The sequence below is a fragment of the Scyliorhinus torazame genome, chromosome 9 (genome assembly GCF_047496885.1).
Source record: "Scyliorhinus torazame isolate Kashiwa2021f chromosome 9, sScyTor2.1, whole genome shotgun sequence".
NCBI lineage: Eukaryota > Metazoa > Chordata > Chondrichthyes > Carcharhiniformes > Scyliorhinidae > Scyliorhinus > Scyliorhinus torazame.
In genome coordinates, this window is record NC_092715.1 from 26,756,479 (window position 1) to 26,776,043 (window position 19,565).

General features: G+C 48.7%; 1 protein-coding gene across 3 annotated transcripts in view; it reads left to right on the forward strand.

Annotated features, from left to right (window-relative positions):
- palld (palladin, cytoskeletal associated protein) overlaps positions 1–19,565 on the forward strand; it is a 614,708-nt gene that overhangs the window by 207,095 nt on the left and 388,048 nt on the right. The window contains exon 1 of one of the 3 annotated variants that reach the window (XM_072515731.1): positions 8,481–8,713. The exons of the other annotated variants lie outside the window; for them this stretch is intronic. The gene's annotated coding sequence lies outside the window, so the exon portion shown is untranslated. Of the gene's footprint in view, positions 1–8,480; positions 8,714–19,565 lie in introns of those variants that run through there. 3 annotated transcript variants of the gene reach the window in all.

Genomic DNA, 19,565 nt, shown 5'->3' on the forward strand with positions numbered 1-19,565 from the left:
GGTGACACACACGCGATGCCCCAGCCCATCTATTGCTGAAACCCTCATGGATTTGACAATTCCAACATACCAACACATTCCTGGCTACCACATTCTACCGTCTGTAAACTTCAGCTCATTCGAAACCACTCCTGCATCTTCTCCCACTCCATGATTTGCACTCCTCGAATTCTGCCCTCTTTTGCATCCATTGCGCCATCCTTGGCAGCTGCTCCTTCAGGATTCTCCGGAATCCTCTCCCTACACCTCTGTGCCTCACTACCTCACTCTCTCTCTTTATGACCCTCCCTAAAGTTTGTCTCTTGGACCAAGCTTTTTGCCACTTGCCCTAATATCTCCTCAGGTGGCTCGGTGTCAAATGTTCTTTGATAACACTCCTTTTAGTTTATTATTTTGTAGGGTGTGGGTGTCGTTGGCAAGGCCAGGATTTGTTGCCGATCCCTAATTACCCGCGGAGGTGGCGGTGGGGCACCTTCCAGAAGAACTGCAAGTCCATCTCGGCTTAACTCGCCTTGTAGTAGTTTGGGTCTGACATGCTTGCTGGGCCGTTTCCGAGGGAAGCTAAGAGTCAATCACACCTGCTCTCAGCCGGCGGGACCTTGGCGTGGAAGGGTCTGGGGGGGCTTTTGGGGGGGGGGGGGGCGGGGAGGGAGGGTTCCGAGGGAGGGAGGGTTCCGACCCCAGTGGGGGGCCTCCGTTGTGGCCTGGCCCGCGATCGGGGCCCACCGATCGGCGGGCTGGCCTCTCAGGCTGGGGCCTCCTGTCTTCCGCGCCGGCCCCAAGTGATACATCTCCCTTCTGTTTTCTGATTCATCGTTGTTTGAGATACAACCCAGCACAGTCGTATCATCCGCAAACTTCGTAGATTGAATTGGAGTTAAATCCCGATAAGTGGGCCGAGAGCAAATCCTGGCAGCGATTTTGTGCTCCAAGTGATAATTGGCTGCAGGCAGGACTTACTCACTCGGGAAGAGGTCCCGCCTCAAAGACCTGCCGGCCAATCTGATTGTTCGCTGCAGCACCAGACGCTGAGTGGTCAGGACTGGGACTGCAAGCAGTGTGTACGTAAGGACCAGGTACGAGTGGGGGTATCAGGGTGGGGAGCTAAAACTCAGGTGCGGGTTCAGCAGGGTGTTGGAGTTTGGGTAGAGGTGACAGAGGTGGGGCAGGAAGCAAACCCCCGCAGGAGCCAGAGCTTTTGAGAGTGTGTTAAATGTTAAATGGTGGATGCCGATGGAGGTTCAATCGCTCCCAAACTTCCTGCCCATGGCCTGAAGAGGGTTCATTTTCAGGCTCCCCCCAACCCCAACAGCCCTTGAATTCTTCTCGCCAACCTGAAAATTGAGGCTGGGTGGGAAACAGATCTTCATTGACCACTCTGGGGCCTTAATGGATGCAAGGGCTGGACGGCCTAAACCTCACCCGTCCATGTGTAAAATGGCAGAGAGGTCAGATGAAAGGTTGGAGCGGTGGTGAAAGGTTGGAGCGGGGGCGGAGGGGGGTACAGGGAGGGAAAGATAATCACGTGACTTCTAACAAACTCACATTCATGTAAAAAACATCGATACAGTCAGGGTTTGAACATCGATGGTTTATTCCCTCCCCAACTTTAAACTTTACGACATCCATTGAACGAGGGGCAAGAATGTGATCCCATTCGCAGGAAAATAGGAATCCCAATGGATTCAACTCGAGGATGAGAACACATTCCATTTTCATTCCCTCCACCACCAACGCACAGTGGCAGCCGTGTGTACCATCTACAAGATGCGCTGTAGGAACTCACCAAGGCTCCTCACACTGCGCCTTCCAAACCCACGACCGCTACCATCTAGAAGGACAAGAGCAGTAGATACCTGGGAACCCCAGCACCTGGAGGTTCCCTTCCAAGTCACTCCAGGGAATTCCCCCCCCCCTAACAGCACAGTGGGTGTACCTACACATGTAAATATACAAACATAGCCAGGTCCCAGGTTCGATTCCCGGCTTGGGTCACTGTCTGTGCGGAGTCTGCACGTTCTCCCCGTGTCTGCGTGGGTTTCCTCCGGGTGCTCCGGTTTCCTCCCACAAGTCCCGAAAGACGTGCTTGTTAGGTGAATTGGACATTCTGAGTTCTCCCTCCGTGTACCCAAACAGGCGCCGGAGTGTGGCGACTAGGGGATTTTCACTGTAACTTCATTGCGGTGTTAGTGTGAGCCTACTTGTGACACTAATAAAGATTATTATTATATGAATTAGGAGCATGAGTCGGCCAATCAGCCCCTCATGTCTGCTTCATCACTCAAATAGGCCATGCCTGATCTGATTGTAACCTCAACACTGCATTCCTGACTACCTTCGATAACCGATCGCCCCCTTGTTAATCAAGAATCTATCCACCTTTGCATTATAAATATTCAAAGACTCTGCTTCCACCACCTTTTGCGGAAAAGAGTTCCAGAGATACCCGACCTTCTGAGAGAAAGAAATTCTCCTCACCTTCGTCTTTTTTTTGTTATAAATTTCGAGTACCCAATTTGTTTTTTCCAATTAAGGGGCAATATAGCAAGGCCAATCCACCTACCCTGCACATCTTTGGGTTGTAGGGGTTGTCATGTTGGGTGTTCTGGCCTACAAACAAGTCAACACGGCTGGAGATGGTGTAACTTTATTTTATTAACAACTCAACTGTAACAACATACTGTAAGCTTGGGTACGTGCATTACCAGCTTATCTGTGGACCCTGTCCTATCACTATCTAGGTGAGGCACTCAGCACATGGTGAATGTCTGTGTTTCAGGCTGTGAGCTCTGTGCTCTGAGCTGGCTGCTGCTAGAATGAGCGGGAACTCTGGTGTCCCCTGTCTTTATAGTGCGTGTGCTCTCACTGGTGATTGGCTGAGATGTTGTGTATGCTGGTTGGTCCTACTGTATGTCCATCAGTGTGTCAGTGTGTGTGTGATTGCACCATGATATGCTGATGTATATCATTACAGGGGTGAGACCTACACAGACATGGGGAAAATGTGCAAACTCCATTTGGACAGTGACCCGGGGTCAGGATCGAACCCGGGTCCACGGCACCGTGAGGCAGCAATGCTAACCACTGCGCCACCGTGCTGCCCTCATCTCCGTCTTAAATCAGTTTGAAACAGATTTTGATTTGAGTTGATTTATTGTCACATGTACTCTGTGGAAGATTTTAGTTTGTGCAGAAGATTTTAGTTTAGTGTAGACGATTTTAGTTTAGACGGGCAGCATGGTCGGCGCAGGCTTGGAGGGCCGAAGGGCCCATTCCTGTGCTGTACTGTTGTTTGTTCTTTGTACAGTGAAAAGTATTTTTCTGCAGCCAAGGGAATGTACACAGTACGTACATAGTAGACAAAAAAGAATAATCGGCTCCTAGCTCTAGATTCCTAGTTCTAGATTCTGCCGCATCCTTTCCACATCCACACGCTCAGTAGCCCTCAGGATCTTAGACGTTTCAATCAAGTCACCTCTTACTCTTCTAAACTCCAGTGAAAACAATCCTAGTCTGTACAACCTTTCCTCAAAAGGCAAGCTGCCCATTCTTGGTATCAGTCTGATCAACCTTCTCTGAACTGCTCCTGACACATTTACATCTTTCCTTAAATAAGGAGATCAATACTGTACACATTCCTCCAGACGTGGCCTCGCCAATGCCCTGTAAAACTGAAGCATAACCTCCCGACTTTTGGAATCAATTCTCCTCCCAATAAATGATGACTTTCTGGGCTGGATTCTGGGCTGGATTCTCTGCCGGAACGGACTAGCGTGGGATTTGGGGGTGCTATTTATTTCACCGGTCAGGACATGCGAATGGCTCAGCACTCTTCCGGGGTGAATTGAAAGCACTTCCCAGCCCAGCGGGCGGTGTAACTGTTGGGGGCGGAATTTGCGCTAAAGCGTCTGGCAAGCTGGAGCTGCTTTTCAGCGCTCCACTCACCACACACTCACTACAGCCATGCCGATGGCTCAGAAAAGACCCACTGCTCGATGCCAATGAGCAGAGGAGGGGCACCCTCTTCCCCAGGGTGGGCCACAAACAGCACCTGGGAGGTGGTGGCAGAGGCAGTCAGTGCTGCCAGCCTCACCAGGAGGAGGCAGCTGGTGACCCTGAGGGGTGGGCGTGACTGAGAGGGGCTGTGTGCCAGGGAGGGTTCCAAAGGCCATGGTGCAGGTGTCTGGTTGGGGTGAGCTCTGCCAATCCCCTGTTTACTCTGCAGTGGGGCAGTGCTTCTAAGGAGTGCCAACACCTGGTGGGCCCCTGATTGAGCTTGGCCACGCCCATCCCCTTGACGACACTGCTGGGCTGTGAGGTTGTACAGAGGGGCCGCCTGGGTGGGCTCCCAAATGACCAGAGGCTCTCTGAACATTTATTGGACACAGTGACTGGTCAGCAGAGCGAACAGTCAGGAGCCTGTAAGTGACACCAGAGGGATGTGTTTCAATCACACACTGCTTCAATGGCAGTCTGAGCCAGGCCACCCCAATCTCGAGGGGGACACCCCGAGAACATGGACTTGGCACCACACCGTTTCTCGCTTCTTCCCCGGCCCAGGCAGCAAGATCGACAACTTTTGAGAGTTTCTTTTTCCCCGCTCGCTCCCCCTCAACAGCCATGGTGCCCAGGTCACGCGTGTAAATACGTGCACCAATTCATGCCCGTGCCTGTCCCGCCTGAGAGGGGCGGAGCATCGCAGAGGAGTGGAGCATGAAGTATCCAATCCACTAAAGAGATTTAAATCCATGTAAATGACGGTTTTGCATGGGCCTGCCAGCATACTTCACTAAAGCCGCCAAGGGGGACAGGAGCATGTTGTCGGAATCGATAGTGGGCACGTTTCACGATTTTTTTATTGTGCGCTATTCTCCGCCGGATCGCAACTCTCACTGCCAGCGGCGGGAACTGGAGAACTTCGCCCGCTATTAGCTTTCCAAATTACTTGTTGTACCTGTACTCGAGCCTTTTGTCATTCATGCACCAGGCCACCCAGATCCCTCTGTACCTCAGAGTTCTGCAATCTCCCACCATTTAGGTAATATGCTTACTTTTTATTCCTCCTTCCAAAATAGATAATTTCACATTTTAGAACATATAGAACATACAGCCCAGAAAGAGGCCATTTGGCCCATCGAGTCTGCACCGACCCACTTAAGCCTTCACTTCAATCCTATCCCCGTAACCCAATAACCCCTCCTAACCTTTTTGGTCACTGAGGGCATTTTAGCATGGCCAATCCACCTAACCTGCATGTCTTTGGACTGTGGGAGGAAACCAGAGCACTCGGAGGAAATCCACACAGACATGGGGAGAATGTGCAGACTCCGCACTGACATGGACCCAGCGGGGAATTGAACCTGGGACCCTGGCACTGTGAAACCGCAGTGCTATCCACTTGTGCTACCGTGCTGCCCCACATTATACTCCATTTTCCAGATCATACCCACTCATTTAACCTATCTATGTCCCTTTGTAGCCTCCTTCCATCCTCTTCACAATTTACTTTCCTACCTTTGCCTCATCAGCAAATTTAGCAAGCGTACTTTCAGTTCCTTCATCTAAGTCATTGACTTAAATTGGTTGAGGCCCCAGCACTGATCCCTGTGGCACACCAGTCGTCGCATCCTGCCAACCAGAAAAAGACCCATTTGTGCCAACTTGCTGTTCCTTGTTAACCAGCCTAATAATCTACACCACATGGACTGCAGCAAGCTAAAGGCAGCAGCTCAGCACTGGCTCCTCAAAGGTAGGCAGTAAGCGGCAGCCCAGCCAGTTATGGTCCAAATCTCCCAAAAACTAATTCCTGCCTTCTTCACCGGGCAAACCAATTAGAAACTGGCAGCCTCCAGTCAAGTATCCCTTTGTTTGCCCCACCTCTAGTAATTTTATGTTTAACAAATAAAAGAGTTCGGATAAGCCTCTAAACATAATGATTGTAAGAAAGCTGTGTCTGTGCGGAGTCTGCACGTTCTCCCCGTATCTGCGTGGGTTTCCTCCGGGTGCTCCGGTTTCCTCCCACAAGTCCCGAAAGACTTGCTCATACCGTGGGGCAGCACGGTAGCATTGTGGATAGCACAATTGCTTCACAGCTCCAGGGTCCCAGGTTCGATTCCGGCTTGGGTCACTGTCTGTGCGGAGTCTGCACATCCTCCCTGTGTGTGCGTGGGTTTCCTCCGGGTGCTCCGGTTTCCTCCCACAGTCCAAAGATGTGCAGGTTAGGTGGATTGGCCATGATAAATTGCCCTTAGTGTCCAGAATTGCCCTTAGTGTTGGGTGGGGTTACTGGGTTATGGGGATAGGGTGGAGGTGTTGATCTTGGGTAGGATGCTCTTTCCAAGAGCCGGTGCAGACTCGATGGGCCGAATGGCCTCCTTCTGCACTGTAAATTCTAAAAATTCTATGAGGTGAAATGAAATGAAAATCGCTTATTGTCACAACTAGGCTTCAAATGAAGTTACTGTGAAAAGCCCCTAGTCGCCACATTCCGGCGCCTGTTCGGGGAGGCTGTTACGGGAAGTGAACCGTGCTGCTGGCCTGCCTTGGTCTGCTTTCAAACCCAGCGATTTAGCCCTGTGCTAAACAGCCCCTTGGGCATGCTGAAAGATGTGGGGCAGCACGGTAGCACAAGTGGATAGCACTGTGGCTTCACAGCGCCAGGGTCCCAGGTTCGATTCCCCGCTGGGTCACTGTGCGGAGTCTACACGTTCTCTCCGTGTCTGCGTGTGTTTCCTCCGGGTGCTCCGGTTTCCTCCCACAGTCCAAAGACGTGCAGGTTAGGTGGACTGGCCATGATAAATTGCCCTTAGTGACCAAAAAGGTTAGGAGGGATTGTAAGAAAAATATCAGACTGTTTCTTAAAGGCCAAAGTAAAATGCTCCAACGTTCCTGCGCAGAGTGTAAATTGGTTAAAGGTGATAATTGGTATACAACCAGTTAAGAGTTTGAGCACATCTGTTTCCCATCCAGTTTGTGTGTGTCTCAGTGCTTAATGCCTATATGTCACAAGCTGGATGGAACAATTCCCGGTACAGAGTGAGAGTCGGACAGGCTGTTGTGATGATGGATGAGCTGATGGTGATGAGCAAAAACCCCAGATTCTAAACTTCAATTACCCAGATTGGGCCAATTTAGGGTAATTTGCTGAACTGGGCCTAGTTGGTAATTCTGAGTTTGCTGGGCCTGAGCTTTCTTAAAGCAGAACTGTTCCCATAAATAAATACTTGACAGACCTTTCTTTTTCTGTTTGTTTGCCGATCCGCCGCCCATAATTAAAGGCCAGAGGGAAGAACCGGGATTGTTCTACTCAGAGTGGAGAGGTTTATGGGGAGATTTAATGATGGTGTTCAACGTTATGACGGTCTCTGTTAGAGTAAATGACTACTTCCAGTGGCTGGGGGTTCAATAAGCAAAAGGCACTTAAGGTAATGAGACCAGAAGACTTGATGAGGCAATTTGTTTTCACACAAGTTGGTGTTGTTGTATCTTGTATGTTGAGTAGGTCTTGTGGAGAGTTGCTGAGTCCTGTCTGGTTGAGTAAGTGTTTATCGATAATACACAACAATGTACATATATAATAATTTTTATTATTGTCACAAGGGACTAGGCAGAGACCGGTGCAGAGGCAAGCATGGAGCTAGATCACTGTTTGGGCATGGTAGCACAGTGGCTAGCACTGTTGCTTCACAGCTCCAGGGTCCCAGGTTCGATTCCCGGCTTGGGTCACTGTCTGTGCGGAGTCTGCACGTTCTCCCCGTGGGTTTCCTCCCACAAGTCCCGAAAGACATGCTCGTTAGGTGAATTGGGCATTCTGATTTCTCCCTCAGTTTACCCGAACAGGCGCCGGAGAGTGGCGACTAGGGAATTTTCACAGTAGCTTCATCGCAGTGTCAATAATGTAAGCCGACTTGTGACGCAGATAAGGATTATTATTAACCATTGTGCCACCGTAGGGCTTGCTGTATTTCTTGTGAAACAACGATGACCGCACATCACAGAAAACGTACATGATTAGCCGTAAAGTGCTTCGGTAATGTTGTGCTTAAATTCAATTTATTTTCTGGACACGAGTGATGGGACTCTGTCTGGATATGCACCGATTGACTCAAATCTATGGTCATTCGTCAACACCTCTGCTGTCTCCACTGACAGAGAGTAGCTGGGAGTAAGTGACAACGAGTGGCAGTAAAGGTATTTGGAAATCAGGTAAGAGGTGTTTTTGGGGCAGTGCTCTGTGTTGCCAAGGAGTGGAGAGGTGGCGACTATTAATCTGAATTCTCGGCAAAGGTCCTCCAGCAATGACAAAAGCCTCTGAACCCTCCTGCAATCCCAGCAAAATCAAGGACCTTATCATTCAGTCATTTTGCTAATATTATTTTTAGATACAGGCTATCCCCTCCCTCTCTCCTTCTCCCCCACCCAGGATTGACTCAGTGAATAATGACAGCTGGTTTGCAGTCAGGACATTTAAACCCCGTCCTTCCTCTCTCTCTCTCTCTCTCTCTCTTTCAGAAAGCTTTGTTCTTTGGAAGAAGTTGCAAGTCTCTGGAGCTTTTAGCGTCAATTAAACTCCCTCGCTCTTGAGGCTGGCTTTTTTTTCTTTTTTTTTAATCAAACCGCATATCCCTGCCTTGGTTAGCAAACTTGTGAATAGTTAAATCGAGGAGAGAGCCTGGCTGCTGTTTGCCTAGATTCCGGACACCTGGAGCTGTGGGTGAGTGAATGTATTAGAAAACCAAGCAGTCTTTTCCCTATTTAGCTGCAAGGGATTCTTGCTGTTCCTGCTCGTTCTGGCTTGACGATATATCTATTTGCTGTTGCCAGTCACTTTCTACTTCAATCGGCATGCTGCGGATTCGAGTGTCTTAATCGCTTGGGTAAATGTAACTTCAACAAAGGGCTTTGGAATTGTAGTTTTGAAAGGAACTTATAGTTGGATAACTCTTTGAGAGAAATAGCCAGCATGATGGACCGAGTGGCCTCCTTATTTGTGTCATCCTATGGTTTTAAGCTCAGTAATGTTTGAATTCTCTTCAGTAAAGCTGACAGCCTCCAAATCGCCTGGATATTTTCGCAGGCAGCTGAGTGAGTTCACACTGCCTGCGTCATTGCCTGTTTAAATAGTTTATTGATATTATGTGCTGGTCGTTCTCGAAGAAAGCCGATGGCTCTGTTCGGAAGGAAAGTGGTTAGCACTGTTGCTCCACAGCGCCAGGGGCCCGGGTTCGATTCCCGGCTTGGGTCACTGCCTGTTCGGAGTCTGCACGTTCTCCCCGTGTCTGCGTGGGTTTCCTCCGGGCGCTCCGGTTTCCTCCCACAAGTCCCGAAAGACGTGCTGTTAGGTGAATTTGACATTCTGAATTCTCCCTCCATGTACCCGAACAGGCGCCGGAATGTGGCGACTAGGAGCTTTTCACAGTAACTTCATTGCAGTGTTAATGTAAACCTACTTGTGACAAGAATAAAGATTAATATTATGAATTGGACCGGTGGGGAAGGTAATTGCCGTGGTTCACATCTGAGAATTAGAAGAAGGATGTGTGTTCAAAAGTCCTGGGCTTGGTGACGGAGTTTTAGCATAACAATCGCTGAGGAGGCCAAGGTGTTCCTTTTTTAAACAGCAAGTGAATTGTGAGGTTTACAAAAGAGTTTGGTGAATGGGGCATAACTTTCAGGTTTAATGATGAAAATTACTCCTGAGTCTCTGACTGGTTTCCCCCACCGCAGAAGAGGAGGTTTAATAAAACAAACTTTTGAAAAGTGATGGGAAGGTTTAGATCAGGAAAGGGAGAAACATTGTTCGCTCTGGAGGTTGGTTGTGGCCTCTCATTTTAAAATGACCACTAAGAGAACAATTCAGGTGGTTAGGAGAGAGTTTGTTACTCCAAGAGTTGTCGGTGTATGGAATGCTTTACCACAGGGAGCAATAAGGCAGAGACCAGAGCGCTTATTAAGGAAAGCACGGGATAAAGGTTCAGAGCAGAGCTGGAGAGGGAGAGAGAAAGGGAGAGAAAGCTACAAGATCAGCTTTGAATCGCTTGAGCAGTGAGCTAGTTTCGTACATGATGGGTCGAATGGCTGTAAATTTATGGAGCGAGATTTTCCGGCCCTGATACTGAAGTGCGAGTGGGACGGGGATGTTCTCGTCCTGCCCGTGCCAATGCCCATCCGGACCAGAAAATCCTGGCCATGGTTTCTACACCCTTTTTCATTTAACATTAATTTCTCGAGTGCAAACCGGTTAATTTGAAAACTGTTGAAATCCCAAATGGGTAATAATTAGTCATCTCTAAATGAACAGTTCTGTTTATGTGAAGGACGCTAAGGCACTTGAATGATAACGAAACTGAAAGGCTATGGCCAGATTGACTGGACTGGAGCTCTAATAAAGAGAAGATCCAGGGAGATCTGACTGAGCTCCTATAGTGATGAATGGGTTTGTGAGGGTCGGTATAGAGAAGATGACATTTGAATGGTGGAGCTGCATTGAGGGTCATAAATATCCAATAGGGAATTCGGAAGAAATACTTTTACCGGGGAGTGGTTAGAACATTAAACTTGGGAAGTAAGCAGCAAGGTTCGAGGAAACGAGATGAACACATGAAGGAGAAGGACGTACGAAGGACGTACAGAGTGGCTGATGTGAAATAGGTAGTGAGAGGCGAGGCATGTAGTGTAGTTACAACCACTGTGCTGTTAGGGAGCGAGCTCCAGGATTTTGACCCAGTGACAGTGAAGGAATGGCGACATATTTCCAAGTCAGGGTGGTGAGTGACTGAGAGGGGAACCTCCAGGCGGTAGGGTTACCATGTCTCTGCTGCTCTTATTCTTCCAAATAGTAGTGGTCGTGAGTTTGAAAGTTGATGTTGAAAACGATTGGCGAGTTGTTACAGTGCATCTTGTAGATGGTACACACGGCTGCTACTGTGAGTCGGTGGTGGAGGGAGTGAATGTTTGTGGAAGGGGTGCCAATCAAGCGGGCTGCTTTGCCCTGGATGGTGTGGAGCTTCTTTGAGTGTTATTGGAGCTACACTCATCCAGGCAAGTGGAGAGTGTTCCATCACACTCCTGACTTGTGCCTTGTAGATGGTTGACAGGCTTTGGGAGTCAGGAGGTGAGTTACTCGCAACAGGATTCCTAGCCTCTGACCTGCCCTGGTAGCCACAGTATTAATGTGGCTAGTCCATTCAGTTTCTGATCAATGGTGACCCCCAGGATGTTGATCAGCGATGGTAACGCCATTGAACGTCAAGGGGCAGTGGTTAGATCTTCTCCTGTTGGAGATGGTCATTGCCTGGCACTTGTGTGGTGCAAATATTACTTGCCACTTGTCAGTCTTATCTGGAAATTGTCCAGGTCTTCCTGCATTTTGACGTGGACGATTTCAGTGTCTGAGGAGATGCGAATGGTGCTGAACATTGTGCAATTTTATAATGGAAGGAAGGTCATTGAAGCAGCTGAAGCTAGTTGGGCCTAGGGCATCACCCTCTAGGAACTCCTATATAGATGTCCTGGAGCTGAGATGATTGACCTCCAACCACCACAACCATCTTCCTTTGAGCCACATATGAGTCCAACCAGCAGAGGGTCTTCCCTCTGATTCCCATTGACTCCAGTTTAGCTAGGGTTCCTTGATGCCACACTCGATCAAATGCTGCCTTGATGTCAAGGGCAGTCACGCTCTCAGTCACTGGCATTCAGCTCTTTTTTGTCCATGTTTGAACCAAGGCTGTAATGAGATCAGAAGCTGATTGACCCAGGCAGAACCCAAACTGAGCATCATTGGCAGGTTATTGCTGATGAAGTGCCATCTGATAGCACTGCTAATGACCACATCGCTTTACTGATGATCGAGAGTAGTCTGATGGGGCAATAACTGACCGGGTTGGATTTGTCCAGTTACATGTGTTGCGACACCCTGGGCTATGGTGCGGTCAATTCCAGCCCCACTTGACCCAAAGTTGCAACACAATTGAAATTAATAAATATTTCTTAGAAAAGCACCCCAAGTCTTTAACCGTTAGCTACCCATTAACTGCAATCAATAGACTTGTAAATTTAAACACAATTAAGTTTATTAATGACAATAACTATAATTAAATATGCAGCAAATACAACTGGTTGACTATCATTTAATTCCTAAATCCCCTACACTTAAAGACAGACAAACACAGAGGGGAGAAGAAGGGTATAAATAAAATTCTTTGTTTCAGATGGTTGATTCCAGCACCTTTTTTCAATGTAGGCTTTCCGTTTGAGGTTTTCTGTTTCCAGTCTGTTATGGTTTTCACTGTAGATTCATTCAGGTCTCTGCAGTTGCAGAAATACAGCATAGTGCCCTTTCCTCAAAGCATCCAGGACTCCAACTGCTTCCCCTGGCTCTCTGACAATCGTTCCACTCAGGCAGGACCTGATTACTGCCTGTTGCCGGGCAGAGCACGGCCTTTTGGGCAATTCATTGGCTATCAGGCAGCCAATCGAACTGAGTACCACCGTTTTCTCGGGTGCCAGAAAGTCTGAGTTCTGCTGTCCGAAGGCTAGCACTGTGTTCTGTTTTGTAACTTTGAATTCCTCACTTCCCCTGCTCAACTTAAAAGCTGTATGTCCATTAAGCACCGATGGTTCAAAGTGACAACAGCAAAAATAAAGAACGGGGAAGTAAGGGAATCAACAGGAAGGATCCTTATGTTTGTATCCAGGATGTACCTGGATAATGTTCCACATTGCCAGGTAGATGCCAGTGATGTATTTGTACTGGAACAGCTTGGCTAGGAGCGCGGCAAGTTCAGGAGCTCATGTTCTCAGTACTATTGTCAGGCTCCATAGTTTTGCAGTATCCAGTGCCTACAGCCATTTCTTGATATCAGTGAATATGGTCTGACATGGTCCGCATCGTAACAAGAGTGTTACCCATTCAAACGGAATTCTTTTGATCTCTATATTTAAACGAATTTGAGTTAGAATTTCCTGCAAGCACCTGAATATCTTCATCCCACTTATCAAAGGACCCCGAGCATTTTGGACGTGTTGTCATTGTATTTACTGCGGTCACACCACAACCCCTCTCGCCTTCGAGCACAGGAAGCTGACTTCCACCCCGTTGCTTTGCTCTGAACGTCAAAACTCTCTGCAGGAATGGAACCTTGCCGGGGGGTCGCACTGTGAGCCTGGCTGATTGGAAATTCAATCGTCTGCTCTGTAGCATTTTCTGGCCGTTACAAAGATAGGGCGTCACTTCATAAGATGGTCACCAAGAAATCAAATGGGGAATTCAAAAGGAACTTGGTGTGGCGAGAACATGGAACCCCAGCACCATAGGGATGCGAGTAGCGTAGAGGCATTTCAGAAAAAGCCTGACCGAGTGGTTACTGCTCAGAAAGAGGCCAGTTAGCCCATCAGATCTGTTTTAGCCCTCTGCAAGAACAATGCCATAAGACCATACGACATAGGGGCAGAATCAGGCCACTCGGCCCATCGAGTCTGCTCCGCCATTCAATCATGGCTGATATTTTTCTCATCCCCATTCTCCTGCCTTCTCCCCATAGTCCCTGATTATTAATCAAGAACCTATCTATCTCTGTCTTCAAAGACACTCAGTGATTTGGCCTCCGTAGTTCTCCGGCAAAGAGTTCCACAGATTCACCACCTCCTGGGTGAACAATTTCCTCCTCATCTCTGTTTTAAAAGATTGTCCCTTTAGTCTGAGATTGTGTCCTCCTGGTTCTAGTTTTTCCTACAAGTGGAAACCCCCTCTCCACGTCCACTCTATCCAGGCCTTGCAGTATCCTGTAAGTTTCAATAAGATCCCCTCTCATCCTTCTAAACTCCAACGAGTACAGACCCAGAGTCCTCAACCGTTCCTCACACGACAAGCTCTTTATTCCAGGGATCATCCTTGTGACCCTCCTCTGGACCCTTTTCAAGGCCAGGACGTCCTTCCTTCGATCCGGGGCCCAAAACTGTTCCCAATACTCCAAATGGGGTCTGACCCGAGCCTTGTACAGCCTCAGAAGTACATCCCTGGTCTTGTATTGTAGCCCTCTCTACATGAATGCTTACATTGCATTTGCCTTCTTAACTGCTGACTGAACCTGCAAGTTAACCTTAAGAGAATTGTGAACAAGGGGTGGGATTCTCCGACCCCCCGCTGGATCGGAGAATTGCCGGGGGTCGGCGTGAATCCAGCCCGCGCCGGCCTCCAAGTCTCCGGCCCCCAAAAACCGCCCCGGCATGAATCGCGCTGCCCGCCTTGGAGAATGGTGGGGACCAGCGTGACTCAATGGGCCCCGGGGCCGCCCGAATTCTCCTGGCCGCAATGGGCCGAAGACCCGCCCGTTTAATGAGGGTCACGCCGGCATAAATCAAGGTTGGTCCCTACCGGCGGGACCCAGCCCCGTGGGCAGCCTCTGGGGTTTTCGGGGGGGCGCGGCGGGATCTGGCCCCGAGAGGTGCCCAAACGGTGGCCTGGTCCACGATCGGGGTCCACCAATCTGCGGGCGGGCCTGTGCCGTGGGGGCATTCTATTGCTCCGCATCGGCTGCTGTGGTCCTCCGCGATGGCCGAAGCAGAGACAAACCCTCCCGCGCATGCGCCGGGATGATGCCAGCATGCTGGTGCTCCTGCGCATGTGTCAACTCGCGCCAGCCGACGGAAGCCCTTCGGCGCCGGTTGGCGTGGCGCCAAGCCCCTTCCCCGCCGGCCGGTGGGGTGCAAACCACTCCGGGGCCGGCCAAGCCCCTGAAGGTGCGGAGGATTCCGCACGTTTGGGGAGGCCCGACGCCGGAGTGGTTCACGCCCGCCCGCCGATTATGACAGAATCCCTCCCAAGGACTCCCAAGTCCATTTGTGCTAATCCTTTCCCCACAGCTGAATGTTACCCCTTAGGATGTTTATCTCCTTCCCTTTTGAAAGCTGTGATTGAATCCGTCAAAGGTAAATACATGGGAGGGAAGAGAATAGCGGGTAATGAAATGAAAGGACACTAATGGAGATAGCTGGCACTGACTGGTTGGGCCAAATGGTCTAAACCTATGATGTAAATACTGTACCATATAAATCAGTGGAAAATGGAAGAGCCAATGTATCTAAATTTCAATTGTGCGAATCTGCGTGATTACCTTGTGTTACGTATGAGCATGTGGAATGAAATGAAAATCGCTTATTGTCACAAGTAGGCTTCAAATGAAGTTACTGTGAAAAGCCCCTAGTCGCCACATTCCGGTGCCTGTTCGGGGAGGCTGGCACGGGAATTGAACCGTGCTGCTGGTCTGCTTTAAAAGCCAGCTATTTAGCCCAGTGTGCTAAACCAGCCCTGTGTGATCGGTCGCAGTGGAGTTGGAAACTTGCAAGATGGTCCCCCCCCCGGATAAACAAAAGTCCGGCTCACCATGTGAATGACACAAAACAATTGTACCACTGATTATACTTGTGAATTTTTTATCGGATGCTTTCAGAAAGGAAACTGAAGCACTTTCCATTATTAAAAACTGTCAATCGTTAACCTGAGCTAAGGTAGGAGTTGTGAGTCCCCACCTGTGTTTGAGGTAACTCTCAGGCTGGTTAGAATTCTTCCTCATTTTCCTCAAACAAAGTTTCAGTCCCTCTTTTCTGGTGCTTAAAACCACAAAGAAACAGCTTGCATTTATATCGAGCCTCTCACGTCAGAAGCCATCCAAGATGGCGGGAGCGTAAGTCAGACCTAAGTAGAGACCGAACCAAAGAAGGAGCCATTAGGACGGGTGATCAAAATTTATGTTTGAGTGTGTTCTAGCAGAGAGAGGGGCGGCACAATGTCACAGTGGTTAGCACTGCTGTCTCGCGGCGCCGAGCACATGGGTTTGATCACGGCCTCGGGTCACTGTCTGTGCGGAGTTTGCACATTTTCCCCATGTCTGTGTGGTTCTCACCCCACAACCCAAAAGATGTGCAGGGTAGGTGGTTGGCCATGCTAAATTGCCCCTTTAATTTGGAAAAAAAAAATTATTGAAAAAGTTATAGCAGAGAGAATGATCTCTGAGGATGGTAATGTTACAGCTTAAGGCCGAGATGGCAGAACACACCGCAGCCAATGTTAGGGCAATGAGGAACCAGGGTTGTACAAGAGGCCAGAGCGCCAAACAATACAGCACTCACACCAGCAGAATTGCAGGAATAAATTACCCCAACATCCCATGGATGTCTCCATCACACTGGCATTTCGCAGCCAATCACTTCAGTCACGCAACAGGTTTCGGCTAGAATTCTATCTTGGGTGCCTGGCTGCGTCCAATCGCACAGTCTCTGATGTAGGTCAGGGTGTTTGGGCCCGCAGCGACCTAACAGGCCCTGTGTTGGCTTAACCTGGGATTTTCTATTGATTTTGATTATTGATCAGTGATCACAAAAGCAAAAAAGTCTCACTTGTGTCAAAGTTTTCAATCCACGGCCCTTGTTCCTCGTAATCTGTTCCTTGAAATTCTGTCATGTTTCGCGGCTTTTTTAAAAATTAATTTACGGGATGTGCGCTTTGCTGGCCAGGCCAGCATTTATTGCCCATCACACCAGGTATATGTCAGCGTTAATGCATGTCAGGATCTTGCATGTTTCAACCAAATCATCTCTTATTCTTCTGTAGCCACCTAAATTGGCCAACTCCCGATTTAAAATGGCGAACGGCAAAGGCTGATGGGAAAGTCAGCCACCATAGACAGAACCCAGCAGCTGTAGGTTTGCTGTGTATTTACTTCTGCAAAGGCCAGACAACATCGATACCAGCGACCATCAGCATAACAAAGTAGCAGCCATCTGCATACTGATGAGCAATCCGCGGGAACAATAAGTAACATTTTGGACACACAAAGCAAAGCCAGACTCCTCGGCGCCAGCAGGAGCCAACACAAATGAGGTGAACGAGCACCTCAAGACCACCCATCGATCAGGGAACCGCTCCAGTATTGGAGAAAATCAAACCAAGCGATTGGGCCAAAGTCCAATCACTTGGGACCAGGTACAGGGTCCGCCCCGAAAGGCGGGAAGCCCCTGGGGACTATAAGAATTGAGCCCCAAGTTCAAATCGCTCTCTTCCTGCTCTCTCTTCACCTCTGCATCCTGCCCGGGTCACCCAGCAACACGGACCAACATTGACCGTGACCGGTGCAGTGACTCCCGACAGAAGTAAGTCTTAATTCAACGCTCGCTACGAGATAGGCGCTCCTCGCTACCAATCCGTACCAACTTCGAATCCCGCAGACTCAGAACCTGAACGAAAGGCCATTTGTTCCCCTGACCTGGTGGGCCAGTTCAGAGTTAAGTATTGGCCTGTTAGTCGTAGAAGTAGCTTAGACGTAGAATTTGTGCATGAATAGCGATTACTGTGTTATAATAAATGTGCTTTGATTTGAATCTTACTAATTGGGATATTGATCATTACTCGGACTTGAACCTCGTGGCGGTATCATAAAGATACCTGGCGACTCGAGAGCAAAGGTAATAAAACAGAGCAATTGAACCAAGGAGCAAATCAGCAACACTTCAAAACACCAGCAGATACAAGTTTAGCTTGTCCAATTTTTCCTCATAAGACAACCTGCCCGCAGAAGTGTTACAGGACAGAAGGAGACCATTCAGCCCATCTTCGCACATTGTTTCATGTTCAAGTAACCATTCCAGATATTAGTCCAGTAAACCTTCTCTGAACTGCGCCCAACACATTTGCATCCTTCCTTAAATAAGGTGGTACAATACTGTACATGGCTGCCATGTTTCCTACATGATAACAGTGGCCACAAGACAAGGGTGCACATTTCCTTCGGTGATAGATGAGATCCTGTTTTAAGGCGGTGGCAATCGGCCACATTCTGGGAAGGGAAAATGTTTGTGGGACTCTGGGGAAAGAGCAGGGGGGAGTGCGACTAACTGGACAGCTCTTAAAAAGAGCAAGGAGAGCCATAATGGGCCCATATTGCCTCCTCCTTTACTATAACATTGTGCAATCGGCTGTGATGCACTTAAGGATGTGCAGAGGTTGTGAAAGGTGGCATATATTGATGCAAACTCTTTTCTAATTTTCCAAATGATGTGCATCGAAAGTGTCCTGTGAGATAATAATTATTGGGTACTCCTGAATTATGATGTCAGTTAAGGGATAAATATTGGCCAGGTCATCAGAGAGAACCCCCCTGAAAGTAGCATAGGATGCATACAGTGCAAAAGCAGGCCGTTCAGCACCCACCCTCCAAAAGAGCACCAGTTACACACTCCCCACTTATCCCTGTAACCCCAGAACATCAGGGTATTTTTATGATCCACTCAAGGGGGCATTCTGGAGAAGGTTCACAAGGTTAATCCTGGGTATGGAGGAGGTTGGGCCTGTAAACATTGGAGTTTAGAAGAATGAGAGGTGACATTATTGGGTCGTATAGGGTTCTCGAGGGGCTTGACAGGGGAGATGCTGAGAGGATGTTGCCCCTTACGGGAGATTCTAGGACTAGAGGTCAGAATCTGCGAGCAAGGGGTCGTCCATTTAAGACCGATGAGGAGAAATTTCTTCTCTCTGAAGGTAGTGAATTTGTGGAATTCTTTACCACATAGGGCTGCAGAGGCTGGGTCATGGGTATGTTAAAGGCTGAGATAGACAGATTTTTAATCAGTAAGAGAATCCAGGATTATGGGGGTGAGGTGTGATAGTGGAGTTGACGATTATCACCGAATGGCCTACTTCAGCTCTTGGGCCTTGTGGTCCTATGGTCTTATGAATTAAATTAATTTGCACAATCAGTTTTGTTGCTGCCCGCTACAGAACAGGAAGAGCTCTCCGCGAATTGTATCAAGTATTATTAAGTGGTACCAATGAGGGAAAATTAGATCACAGTTCAAAGTCGGTCAAGAACATGCGATCAACGGAGATTATAAAGAAATGATTGAACAAATAATTTTGGAAAAGGCAGCACGGGGGCAAGTTGGGGAAATCTCCTTCTGGAAGTGAGAAGTGACTGCAATAATCTACCAGCAACGGAAAGAGAGGAAAAAACAAACCATAATGGGGGAGTTAAAGCCTGAGATGAATGGTTTCAATCGACCTCCGCCCAGCACTAACCTTTCCTGTCTTAGTCTTAAAAATCCAAATAATGTTGCCTCAGCTGAGTGTTCAAGTGATTCGTTTTTTTTTAATAAAAGGCTTCAGGAACTGTAACAGTGACAGCTGTAAGTGGCACAGACTGGGGTCGGGGACCTGGGATCTGAAAACGGGTGGCACCCACTGCTTTTAACGCACTCCACTCTTCCAGTGGTTTGCAGGCCCGTATCCCGCTCTCCGTGAAGCTGTGCTCCTCCACATCTCCACTGCCCGTACCCTAACTCTCACCGTGGCCCCATTCAGCCGTAACCCCTGTGCTCACTGCCCTACAGCAGCTCCCCCTCCAACAATGCCGCAAAATGTTCCCTTTCTTGTGTTCAAATCCCTGTACCATCTCGCTGCTCCCTCACTCTGTAATCTCTTCCCCACAGGCAACGTTCCAATATCTCTATATCCCTCGAGTTCCGGCCTCTTGCATCCCTTATTTTAATCGCACCATCACTGGCAGCCCCAC